Raw genomic sequence first — 11,980 nt, forward strand, 5'->3', positions numbered from 1 at the left:
TGATCCTTCCAAAATGCCAGTACAAAGGTGGGTGTTCTTTCATTAAAAAGTATGCAGTTTTAAACTCTCATAACACCCACCCACCCCTTCACTTTCAAAGCTCCTTACCTTCTCCCCTGCTCACACAGCTCTTCACCCTCCTCACCTTCCTCCTCACCCTTCATAACTCTGTCCCCCCTCACCTGCCCCCTCCAACCCCCACCACCCCTGCATGGTTCACACTTCGTTACAGCAATAGTCAAGCTTCAAAACAGAGTCACAATGGGAAAAATTTGGGAAGCACTGACTCATCATAAATTGGAAAGTCAAAATAGTGCAGCACTGTTTACTGAGGATCTGCAACCAATGGCAACAAGAACGCATCTGTGATTTTTCGTAGCCAATGGAATTGAAGACTTATCAATATTCAGCACAGAGCATGCAGAATCTGCAAGAAATTTAATTCAGTGTCAAATCAAATACAGAAAGCAATATTAAGAAAATGAAAATATGTCTAAGAGAAAAGATACAAAATGAAAAATTAAGATAAAGAAAATTCGAGCAATATTAAGAGTTAAAATGAGCCTCCACACTTGTAAAGTAACATGCAGTGCCAGGAAGATTGTTTGCCAATAATGGACAATTAAAAATATTTACACTGGAATAGACGATCCCGAACATTTCCGGGTATTTATTATGTTGTTAGAGAAAATACGCACTTTCATGTATTTGAATGTTGAGTTGGTTGCTCAGTGAGTCACAATTATAGCATATGGTCTAGAAAAGCATTTCATCTCGGATGCCACCTTCTTGACTTCCACACAGTCACCAGAAAGCCCTGCCTTTTTAGTACCATTAATAACAGTGAACGCGGTTAGCCTCAACATTAATGCTACAGTAAGGTCCAACCCAGGAGACAAAGAAATTGGGTAAATCGTCCAGTTCCGCTCTCCGTGGAAATTGTCACAGACCATTGAAAGGTCTATTGACCTCGGGCATGAATTTCCCGTCCCGGGCGGCCAGAAAAAATATATGGAAAGATTGCTATTTTGTTACCAGAAAATAATTTGAAAATTGGTTATGTATTCAGAATGATAGACACCTTGTGGTGACAATATGGAGTTAACATGGGAGAAAATTCTCCTGATTTAAGTCCTGAATAAAGCTGCAACATTAAATGAACAGGGTATATTAATTAGAATGTAATTAATAATTAAAAATCATTTGTTTCCCTGTTCGGAAACTTCACAGCTATCCAGCCACCATGCATCTCCCTCCTCCGGAAAGAACATAAGAACATAAGAAATAGGAGCAGGAGTAGGCCAACTAGCCCTTCGAGCCTGCCCCGCCATTCAATAAGATCATGGCTGATCTGTCGTGTCTCAGTTCCACATTCCCGCCCTCTCCCCATAACCCTTAATCCCCTCGCTTATCAAAAACCCATCAACCCGCGTCTTAAAAATATTTAGCGAGGCAGCCTCCACCACCTCAATAGGCAGAGAATTCCAGAGATTCACCACCCTTTGAGTGAAGAAGTTCCTCCTCAACTCCGTTCTAAACCACCCCCCCTTTATCTTGAGGCTGTGCCCCCTAGTCCTACTGTCCTTTCTGAGCGGGAAGAGTCTCTCCACCTCTATCCTATCCATCCCATTCATCATCTTATACGTCTCAATGAGATCTCCCCTCATTCTTCTAAACTCTAACGAGTACAAGCCTAGTTTATTCAGCCTCTCCTCATAGCTCAACCCCCTCAACTCCGGTATCAGCCTAGTAAACCTCCTCTGCACTCCCTCCAAGGCCAAAATATCCTTGCGTAAGTACGGCGACCAAAACTGCACACAGTACTCCAGCTGCGGCCTCACCAATGCCCTATACAGCCGTAGCAAGACCTCCCTACTTTTATATTCAATCCCCCTCGCTATGAAGGCCAGCATCCCATTCGCCTTCCTGACCACCTGCTGCACCTGCAAGCTGGGTTTTTGTGACTCATGCACAAGGACCCCGAGGTCCCTCTGCACCGTCGCCTGCTCCAGACAAAAGTTTTAAATTGGCCTTTATTCAAGCTATAGCAGGGAAGTCTGTCTTGATGAACGATACATTGCAGCAGTAATTCTACCTTTGGTTATTTACAGTTAATTTGCATTTATTAATCACAAGTATACATTTGTTCTGATGTCATTGATATCCAACTACAGCTAAGAAACTTCACAGTAGATTCCCAGGGTACTTTGCTGCACTCAATTCATAGGAGAACTCTGCTGCACTCAGTGATTTTAACACCTTCATTCCCTTTGTAGTCTGCTTTACATTCAGTGGCGTTGCAATCAGTGGTTTCCCTACCATAGAGGTTTACCTTTGATCGGGAAATCAACTCAACATGCCATGTAAGTACTGTGGCTGCTAAAGTAGTCAGAGACTGGGTACTCTACAGTGAATAACTTAACCCCATGGAAGAGCTTTTGTGGCTCAATAGGTTGTGACCTTGGATCTGAGCTATAAGTTTTGGGTTCAACTCCCATTCCAGGATGTGTTAGCTAAGAACGGAGTGTTCATGGTGAGATTAGAATAGATTGACAATCACACATTTTCAACATTTCCCCACTATTCCTCAAAAAGAGAGCATGTGTGTGTAAAGATACTAGGCAAACGAACTCGCCGCCTCACTCGACAGAGCCTCTCTGCTACCTACAAGACACAATTCAGTAGCCGGGTGGAATATTCTCCTCGTGTCTTGGTGGCTGCAACTAGAAGAACATTTAATAAGTCTGATGCAAAATAGTTGGCTTCATCAGTGCTATATCCACTGGTCTGACCATTCACCCTTTCCATCACTGGCAAACGTGTTTACAGTTTGCTATCTACAGACACACTACAGCAACTCACTCTCCAGCAACACCTGTAACACCCTAAACCTCAACCATGTGGAGGGGCAATGCACGGGGTACATGGGAACGCTATGAGCTCAATGTCACACATCATCATGAATTGAATATATTTATCATTCTGCCAATGTCGCTTAGCCAACATTCTGCAACTTCATAACAGAATATGGGAAGGTCTCCGCCATAATGTTTTCCGTGGCTCAAGAAGGTGGTCTCCATTGTCTCCTAAGAGCAATTAGGGATTGACAACAAATGTTGGTTTTATCAACGATATCAACATCCTCCAAATGAATTTAAAGAATGTATAATTCGATGTTATGACAGACTGCATCAAATTCTCTCGTTCTTAAAATAATGTAATATGAAATGATTATACCAGCGACAGCACTTTATCTAGAAATCCTGAGATCATGACAATTGCAAGCTTTCTTTATTGGTGATAATGAACACGTATTATTTTTCGAGTTGTATGACAGCATTAATATTATGAATCCATCAATATCTGCAATCACAACTTTTTTTTAGTCTTTTAAAGGCTCGTACATCCAAATATAAGCTGTGGTGAGTAGTGGCACTCTTGGCGTCTTTCGCACCCGCTGTGGGCGAACGTCCTGGTTAGGGATAGGCCTGTCCAGTCGCCTGAGAGCCTGCAACTGATGAGAAGATACAATCTTCCAAAAAATTCTTTGTCCGTGAAGAAGTGCCAAGAGAGATACAAGAAACTCACAGGGTTACAGTTTCAAATACCACAGCAGATAAACAATGTCAGCTGGGATTTTAAACTGAGCCCCTCTCTGGTGGGTTGAAAAGTTCTATGACACTAATGGAAGAGCTAATGTCTACCCCTCGACCAATATCATTAAAACACATTGCCTGGCATTGTTTCTTGTTTGTGCAAATTTATTTCCGATTACAGTTGGAAACTACTTGCCTGTGAAGTGTTTTGGGATGTCCTGAGGTCAATGCGACATTTCTGATGAACCAGCACTGACCTAAAGGTTTTTTTTCTCTCCACAAATGCTCTATGGCCAATGGGACATTTCCAGCATTTACCGTTTATCTTTCAAATTTCCAGCACCGATTTTGCGAAATAATGAGAGTTTACTTTCTGGTATTTATTTCAGCAATACCAGGGCAGGGAACTGTGAACTGTTAACTTTACCCTGCTACAGAGTCAACTCTTGCTATCCAACTGATAAATATATTACCCCTGATTATTTCAGCAATACCAGGGCAGGGAACTGTGAACTGTTAACTTTACCCTGCTACAGAGTCAACTCTTGCTATCTAACTGATTAATATATTACTCCTGATTATGAATTTCCGAATCACGTGTGCTGCCCTGATGTTTACTCCCGCTGTATTAGATTCTGTACCAGTGCTAATTAAACGAATCAATAAAAGTCCCATTTACTCCCACAGTAACCAACACTCCATCCTCATCCCCGTGCAGCTTCGCTTCGTTGCCCCCTTTGAACCTTTCACAAACGTCAAAACTCGCATTCAAGCTCATTTAACCTCGTTTCTAGGGAGGGTAATTCTCTTGATCACTGGAACTCTTTCCGATTGAGTGCTATGATTACATTTGTTAACTGCGTTTCACGCAAACAACATTATTCGGCTCGGTCTTTCACTATATGTTCACACGACAGTAAGTGCTGCCTCAGCAGAAGTGCTATATCTAGCTGATTTATTTTTAACTGAAGGCTCTTCTGCGTTACCATTTAGGGAGGCAGGCAGGTCCGGTGCAATGACATCTGCAGTGCGGTCTTGAGATGCTATGTAACATTCGAAACTCCTGCAGACGCCTCCGAGATCCACAAATCTAATCTTACACATTCCCAAATAGGAAGGCATCTGCACCAGTGGCTCGAGACGCAGCGATCCTTTGCAATTCGGGCCCCGTTGGTAGAACTTTGGCACTTGCAACGCATCTAATTGGACTAATTCACCTCGAAGCACACCTATCCAGGTTTAAACACAGCATGTTGGAACTTGAATATTCAATTTTAGAAGGCATCTAATATTTCATTGAAGAAACCATTGTTTCTTAAATGAATGGATAAGTGATCTTTTCCCGGATATTCCGACAGACAATAATTTATGATTTTGGATGATAATCACAAACTCACCCTAAATCGACAACGTACGTCCACAGTCAAGGCCCATCCTCTCTGGGGAGTAGAGTGGTGTGGAATTCCTGAGGTTTAGGTATTGAAACTGAGTAGAGTGTAATTATATTGGGCTATCAAACTAATGTGAACTGAAGGATGCGCTCAAGCTTGGGGCAGCCCGCACAGAAGCACAAGAATGGAGAAACTTAAAGTACAATCTAAAAGTGAAGGGTGCTAATTTCAATTATTATTGGTATCTCTGGAAAATTTGTCCCTCAAATCCACTTAATTTTGAATCCATTCTTAATTTAAGCTTGTATAACCATCTATGTACATAGTTATGAATCATCCAGATGGTGCACTCAAAGGCAACAGAAATGCAATTATCGTTTTATTCCTTCCTTATATGAAAATGGTGAAAGATGTAGCATTTTTTGTATTTTCCTCTGGGAAATAAAGTAAAACTTGAGTAATAAAATGAAAGGAATTACCAAAGGAACAGTTTGAACATAAGAACATAAGAAATAGGAGCAGGAGTAGGCCAACTAGCCCTTCGAGCCTGCCCCGCCATTCAATAAGATCATGGCTGATCTGTCTTGGTTCAGCTCCACATTCCCACCCTCTCCCCATAACCCTTAATCCCCTCTCTTATCAAAAACCCATCAACCCGCGTCTTAAAAATATTTAGCGAGGTAGCCTCCACCACTTCTACGGGCAGAGAATTCCAGAGATTCACCACCCTTTGAGTGAAGAATTTCCTCCTCAACTCCGTTCTAAACCACCCCCCCTTTATCTTGAGGCTGTGCCCCCTAGTCCTACTATCCTTTCTGAGCCATGACAAGAGCAGAATAATATCCGTAGCACCATAACAATTCACTAACAGTTGGCAATGAAGTATAGGAATGCAAATTCTTAGCACTCATCTGTCAATGTGGTAGCATAGTATCCAAGTCATAAAATTATAAAGTACAAAAAAAAGCCTTTCAGTCAATCATATCTGTTTAAAGCTCTTTGGATCAGTGATTGAATTAAACAATCCCCCCTCTTTTTTTAACTGTCTCAAGATACTTTATGGGAGTATTATCAATAAAAGGATGTCAGGACAAATGGCCAAAAGCTTAGTCGAGGAGATGCATTTTTAGATATGTAACAGAGGAGGAAAGAAAGGTAGAAAGGCAGAGAAATTTAGGGAGAAAACTCCAGAGCTTAGAGCCTGTCAGTTGCAGGCATCATCACCAATGGTGGAATGATTAAAATTGGGGACATTAAAGTGGCCAGAATTAAATAGGTGTGGGAAACTAGGAGAGTTGTGAAGGTGATTATAGAGATCTAGAGGGGCGAATCCATGGATTTGAAAGGAAAGATGAGAATTTTAACATCGAACTGATTCTTGTCCATGACCAAATGTAAGTCAGCAAATATTGGGGTGATAAGTGAATGGGATTTGGCACGAGTTGAGTCATGATGAGTAGCAGAATTTTCGATGACCCCAAGTTTATAGAAGGTAGAATGTTGAAATCCAACTATCTGTGGGTTAAGTGGATTGGCCATGCTAAATTGCCCTTTAATGTAACGGGGCTAGCTAGGGTAAATGTATGGGATTATGAATAGGGCCTTGTTGGGATTGTGGTTGGTGCAGACTCAATGGGCTGAATGGCCTCCTTCTGCATTGTAGGATTCTATGATTTTATGAAGAACAGTCAGGCACATTTTGGAATAAAGAAGTTGAGAGGAGTGAAGGAGCAGAGAGAGAGATAAGAATTTACCTGTTAAAAACCTGTTTAAATAAGTTTAAAGCACTTTGTTCCTTGTAGAACTGTTTAAATCATTTAAAAGCATTTTTGCGGGCTTTTTGTATTTACCGCTTTAAGAATTCTGAGGGAGTGGTTAGAAGGGAGTTGTGGGCCAGCAAGCTTTAAATCAGCGCCAGGTTTAAAAAGAGGCCTGGCATAGACAGCGGGCAGCGTCGGAGCGGGCAGCGGAGTGAGAGGGAAGCAGAGTGAGCTACTAGGGCTTAATATCAAAAGGGCTGGGGAGAAAAAGGGCCAGGTAAGCTCGTGTGGAAATTTTCAATACTACTACAGTGAATAATGGAGGGGCATGTGATGTGTTGTTTCTGTATGATGTGGGAACTGGTGGACCCCAGGGTCCTTCCCGGTGACCATGTCTGCAGTAAGTGCAGGTTGCTGGAGGAACTCCAGCTCAAGGTAGATGAGCTGGCCTCTGAGCTACAGACACTGAGGCTCATCAGGGGGAGAGAGGGTGCCATTGTCAATGGGGTGCAAGTGACATCCACCCCCCCTAGACTGGCTGACTCTAAGGGTCAGCAACAAGAGGGGGCTGCTGAGAGGAGGAAGGGGGGTGGGGAGCGGAGGCCTCAGCCTCTCAATCTGCATAACAGGTTTGAGGCTCTTGCTTCCAGTCTGGACGAGGACGAGGGAGGTGACATCGGTGAGCAAACTGCACACGGTACAGTGATGCAGCAGGACATAGGCAAGGAGAAGGTGGAAAGGAACGTAGTAGTGATTGGGGATAGTGGGGTGAAGGGTATTGACACTATCCTTTGTCACAATGACAAAGTGCACAGAAGGGTGTGTTGTCTGCCTGGTGCTCGGGTCTGGGATGTCACATCTGGGCTGCAGAGGAACCTGGAGTGGGAGGGTGCAAATCCGGTCATTGTGGTACATGTGGGTGCCAACAACGTAGGCAAAATGCGAACTGAGGATCTGGGGAGGGAGTATGAGAAGCTGAGAATGGAATTAAAGAGTAGAACCGACAAGGTAGTTATCGCTGGGCTACAGCCTGAACCGAGTGCAGATGGGCGTAGGGTTGATAGGATTAAGGAAGTGAATGGGTGGCTCAGGGATTGGTGTGGGAGGAATGGGTTTGAATTTATGGGGCATTGGCATCAGTATTGGGGTAGGTGGGACCTGTTCGGGTGGGATGGGGTGGGTCTGAACCGTGCTGGGACCAGAATGCTGGCGAATAGAGTAAAGAGGACTGTAGACAGGCCTTTAAACTAATTAGGGGGGGGGGAGGGTGCGAGGGTAGGTGACATTACGGGGTCTAAAGTTGAGGAGAGGGTACAGGTAAGGGAAGAGGCCGAGGATGTCCCAATAATAGAGGGAGTAGGGGGCATGAGTATGGTTGGTGGCGTTACGGCAAATGGGGTCCAGGTGAAGGCTGGGATGAGGGCACTTCATCTGAATGCACGAAGCATTTGGAATAAAGTGGATGAGCTGGTGGCGCAGATCAGCACAAATGGATATGATCTGGTGGCCATTACAGAGACGTGGCTGCAAGGTGACAGGGACTGGGAGCTGAATGTCCAGGGGTATCAAGTGTTTAGGAAGTTTAGGCAGGAGGAAAAAGGGGGGGGCGTAGCTCTGCTGATTAAGGATAGCATCAGGGTGGTAACAAGGGATGATATTGGAGCCAAGGAGCAGAAAGTGGAATCGTTGTGGGTGGACATTAGGAACAGCAAAGGGAGGAAGACGCTGGTGGGTGTCGTCTATAGGCCCCCGAATAATGATCTGGAGGTGGGACGGGCTGTTAACGTGCAAATAAGTGCGGCGTGCAGGAATGGGACGGCCGTAGTTATGGGGGATTTCAATCTACATATAGATTGGTCGACCCATGTTGGACGCGGTGGGCTCGAGGAGGAGTTCTTGGAATGCTGCCGGGATAGTTTCCTGGAACAGTGCGTGTTGGAGCTGACGAGGGAGCGAGCTATCTTGGATCTGGTGTTATGTAATGAGGCAGGTAGAATTAGGGACCTTGCAGTGAAGGATCCTCTTGGGGAGAGTGGTCATTGTATGGTGGAGTTTCTGGTGCAGATGGAGGAGGAGAAAGTGGGTTCCCGGACGCGCGTCCTTTGTTTGAACAGAGGGGAGTACGGTAGGATGAGAGAAGAATTGGCGAATGTGGACTGGGGGAGCACGTTGGAAGGTAGGTCTGCTGAGGAGCAGTGGAGGATCTTTAAGGAGATCTTTCTTTGCGCTCAGCGGAAATTTATTCCGATGGTCAAAAAGGACAGTAGGAGGAGAGGTAATAAGCCATGGATAACGAAGGAGGTGAAGGAAAGTGTTAAATTAAAAGCGGAGGCGTTTAGAGTAGCTAAGAGTAGTGGGCGAGAAGAGGATTGGGAGAGGTTTAAATGTCAACAAAGATTGATAAAGAAGTTGATAAAGAAGGGTAGGAGAAACTATGAAGCTGGGCTAGCGCTTAATATAAAAAAGGATAGCAAGAGTTTTTATAAATATATAAAAAGGAAGAGGCTGGCTAGGGTGAATGTTGGTCCCTTAGAGGATGAGAAGGGGGACTTAGTGGTAGGGGATGGGGATATGGCTGAGGTCCTGAATAACTTTTTTGTTTCTGTCTTCATGGAGGAGGACGTGAATAATTTGCCGGGTGTTAGAGATGGAAAGGTGGCAGGACTGGAGGGTCTTAATGACATTACTGTTACTAGAGAGGCGGTGCTCGACAGACTGGAGGGGCTGATTGTGGACAAGTCGCCAGGACCGGATGGAATGCATCCAAGGGTTCTGAAAGAAATGGCGGAGGTGATAGTGGATGCCTTGGCGGTTAAATTCCAGACGTCGCTGGATTCCGGGAAAGTGCCGGAGGATTGGAATGCGGCTAATGTTATGCCGTTGTTTCAGAAGGGTGCCAGGCAAAAGGCAGGGAATTATAGGCCGGTTAGTTTAACGTCTGTTGTAGGTAAAATGTTAGAATCCGTCATCAAGGAGGAAATAGCGAGGCATCTTGAGAGGAATTGCTTGATAGAGCAGACGCAGCACGGTTTCGTTAAAGGGAAGTCGTCTCTGACAAATTTACTGGAGTTCTATGAGGATGTGTCTAGGGCGGTGGATAGAGGAGAGCCGGTGGATGTGGTCTTTCTTGATTTTCAGAAGGCGTTTGACAAGGTACCTCACAAGAGGTTATTGCAGAAGGTCAGGGGGCATGGAGTTGGGGGTAGGGTGTTAGCGTGGATAGAGGATTGGTTGTCAAATAGGAGGCAGAGAGTGGGGGTCAATGGGTGCTATTCGGATTGGCGGATGGTGACTAGTGGAGTGCCCCAGGGGTCGGTGATGGGGCCTCAGCTATTTACCATTTATATAGATGATCTGGAGGAGGGAACCGAGTGTAGGGTGTCGAAATTTGCTGATGACACCAAGATTGGTGGAACGGCAAATTGTGCGGAGGGTGTGGAGAGTCTACAGAAGGATCTAGATAGGCTGGGCGAATGGGCCAGGAAATGGCAAATGGAATTTAATGTTGGCAAGTGTGAGGTGGTCCACTTTGGTAGGAATAATGGTAGGAAGGACTATTACTTACGTGGCGAAAAACTGCAGCAGGCGACGGTGCAGAGGGACCTCGGGGTCCTTGTGCATGAGTCGCAAAAACCCAGCTTGCAGGTGCAGCAGGTGGTCAGGAAGGCGAATGGGATGCTGGCCTTCATAGCGAAGGGGATTGAATATAAAAGTAGGGAGGTCTTGCTGCGGCTGTATAGGGCATTGGTGAGGCTGCAGCTGGAGTACTGTGTGCAGCTTTGGGCGCCGTACTTACGCAAGGATATTTTGGCCTTGGAGGGAGTGCAGAGGAGGTTTACTAGGCTCATGCCGGAGTTGAGGGGGTTGAGCTATGAGGAGAGGCTGAATAAACTAGGCTTGTACTCGTTAGAGTTTAGAAGAATGAGGGGAGATCTCATTGAGACGTATAAGATGATGAATGGGATGGATAGGATAGAGGTGGAGAGACTCTTCCCGCTCAGAAAGGATAGTAGGACTAGGGGGCACAGCCTCAAGATAAAGGGGGGGCGGTTTAGAACGGAGTTGAGGAGGAACTTCTTCACTCAAAGGGTGGTGCATCTCTGGAATTCTCTGCCCGTTGAAGTGGTGGAGGCTGCCTCGCTAAATATTTTTAAGACGCGGGTTGATGGGTTTTTGATAAGAGAGGGGATTAAGGGTTATGGGGAGAGGGCGGGAATGTGGAACTGAGCCACGACAGATCAGCCATGATCTTATTGAATGGCGGGGCAGTGTCGAAGGGCTAGATGGCCTACTCCTGCTCCTATTTCTTATGTTCTTATGTTCTTATTATCAGTCAAGGTATAGGTTACAAAAGCAGTGAAGTCCTGTTGGAGTTGGATAGAACTTTAGTGAGGCACACCGAAAGTACTATGTGCAATTCTGGTTGCCACATTATAGAAATGATGTGATTGCACTGGGGCAGGGTGGGGGTGGGGGGGCGAGGGGGTCGTGTTGGGGGGCGGGGGGATGCTTGGGGGGTGGTGGTGGTGGGGAGGGTGTGCAGAGGAGATTTACTAGGATGCTGCCTGGCATGGAACGTTTAAGTTATGTAGCGGACCTGGGTAGGCTTGTGTTGTTTTCTTTGGAGCAGAGAAAACTGAGGGGTGACCTGATCAAGGTGCACAAGATTATGAGAGACAGGAATAAATTGGATACGGACCAACGGTTCCCTTCATTGAAGGGCCAGTCATGAGGGGACATAGATTCAAGATTAGGTCTTGAGATTTAGAGGGGACGTGAGGAAAAACCTTTTTATCCAGAGGGTGACTACCTGGAATGCATTGTCCATGAGGATGGCAGAGGTAGGTTGTCTTACAATCTTTAAAAGGTACGTGGATGAGCAAAGTTAAAGCTTATTTATTAGTCACAAATAAGGCTTATATTAAAATGAAATTACTGTGACATTCTCCTTGGCAAGGGGAGCACTTGGCAAGTCATAACATTCTGGACTTTGGGCTGAATGCTTGTAGATGGTTTTACTCTTTTTATTGAGGGGTGCTGAATGGAGATAGACTGTGAACAGCAGAGAGCCGCAATGTTTTTCTAAGTTCCATGCATTAGTGTAACATTAATGTAGCATAGCACTGGAATTTCATACTGCTCATACAGTCCGAATCATTTTGGCTGAAGGTGAGTTGGCAATATTTAGTTCCAGAGTCTCCACAGCCACTTTGTAAATTTTTCCTTTTGTCTC

The sequence above is a fragment of the Carcharhinus amblyrhynchos genome, chromosome 16, assembly GCF_965287045.1.
Source record: "Carcharhinus amblyrhynchos chromosome 16, sCarAmb.v2.hapA, whole genome shotgun sequence".
Lineage (NCBI taxonomy): Eukaryota > Metazoa > Chordata > Chondrichthyes > Carcharhiniformes > Carcharhinidae > Carcharhinus > Carcharhinus amblyrhynchos.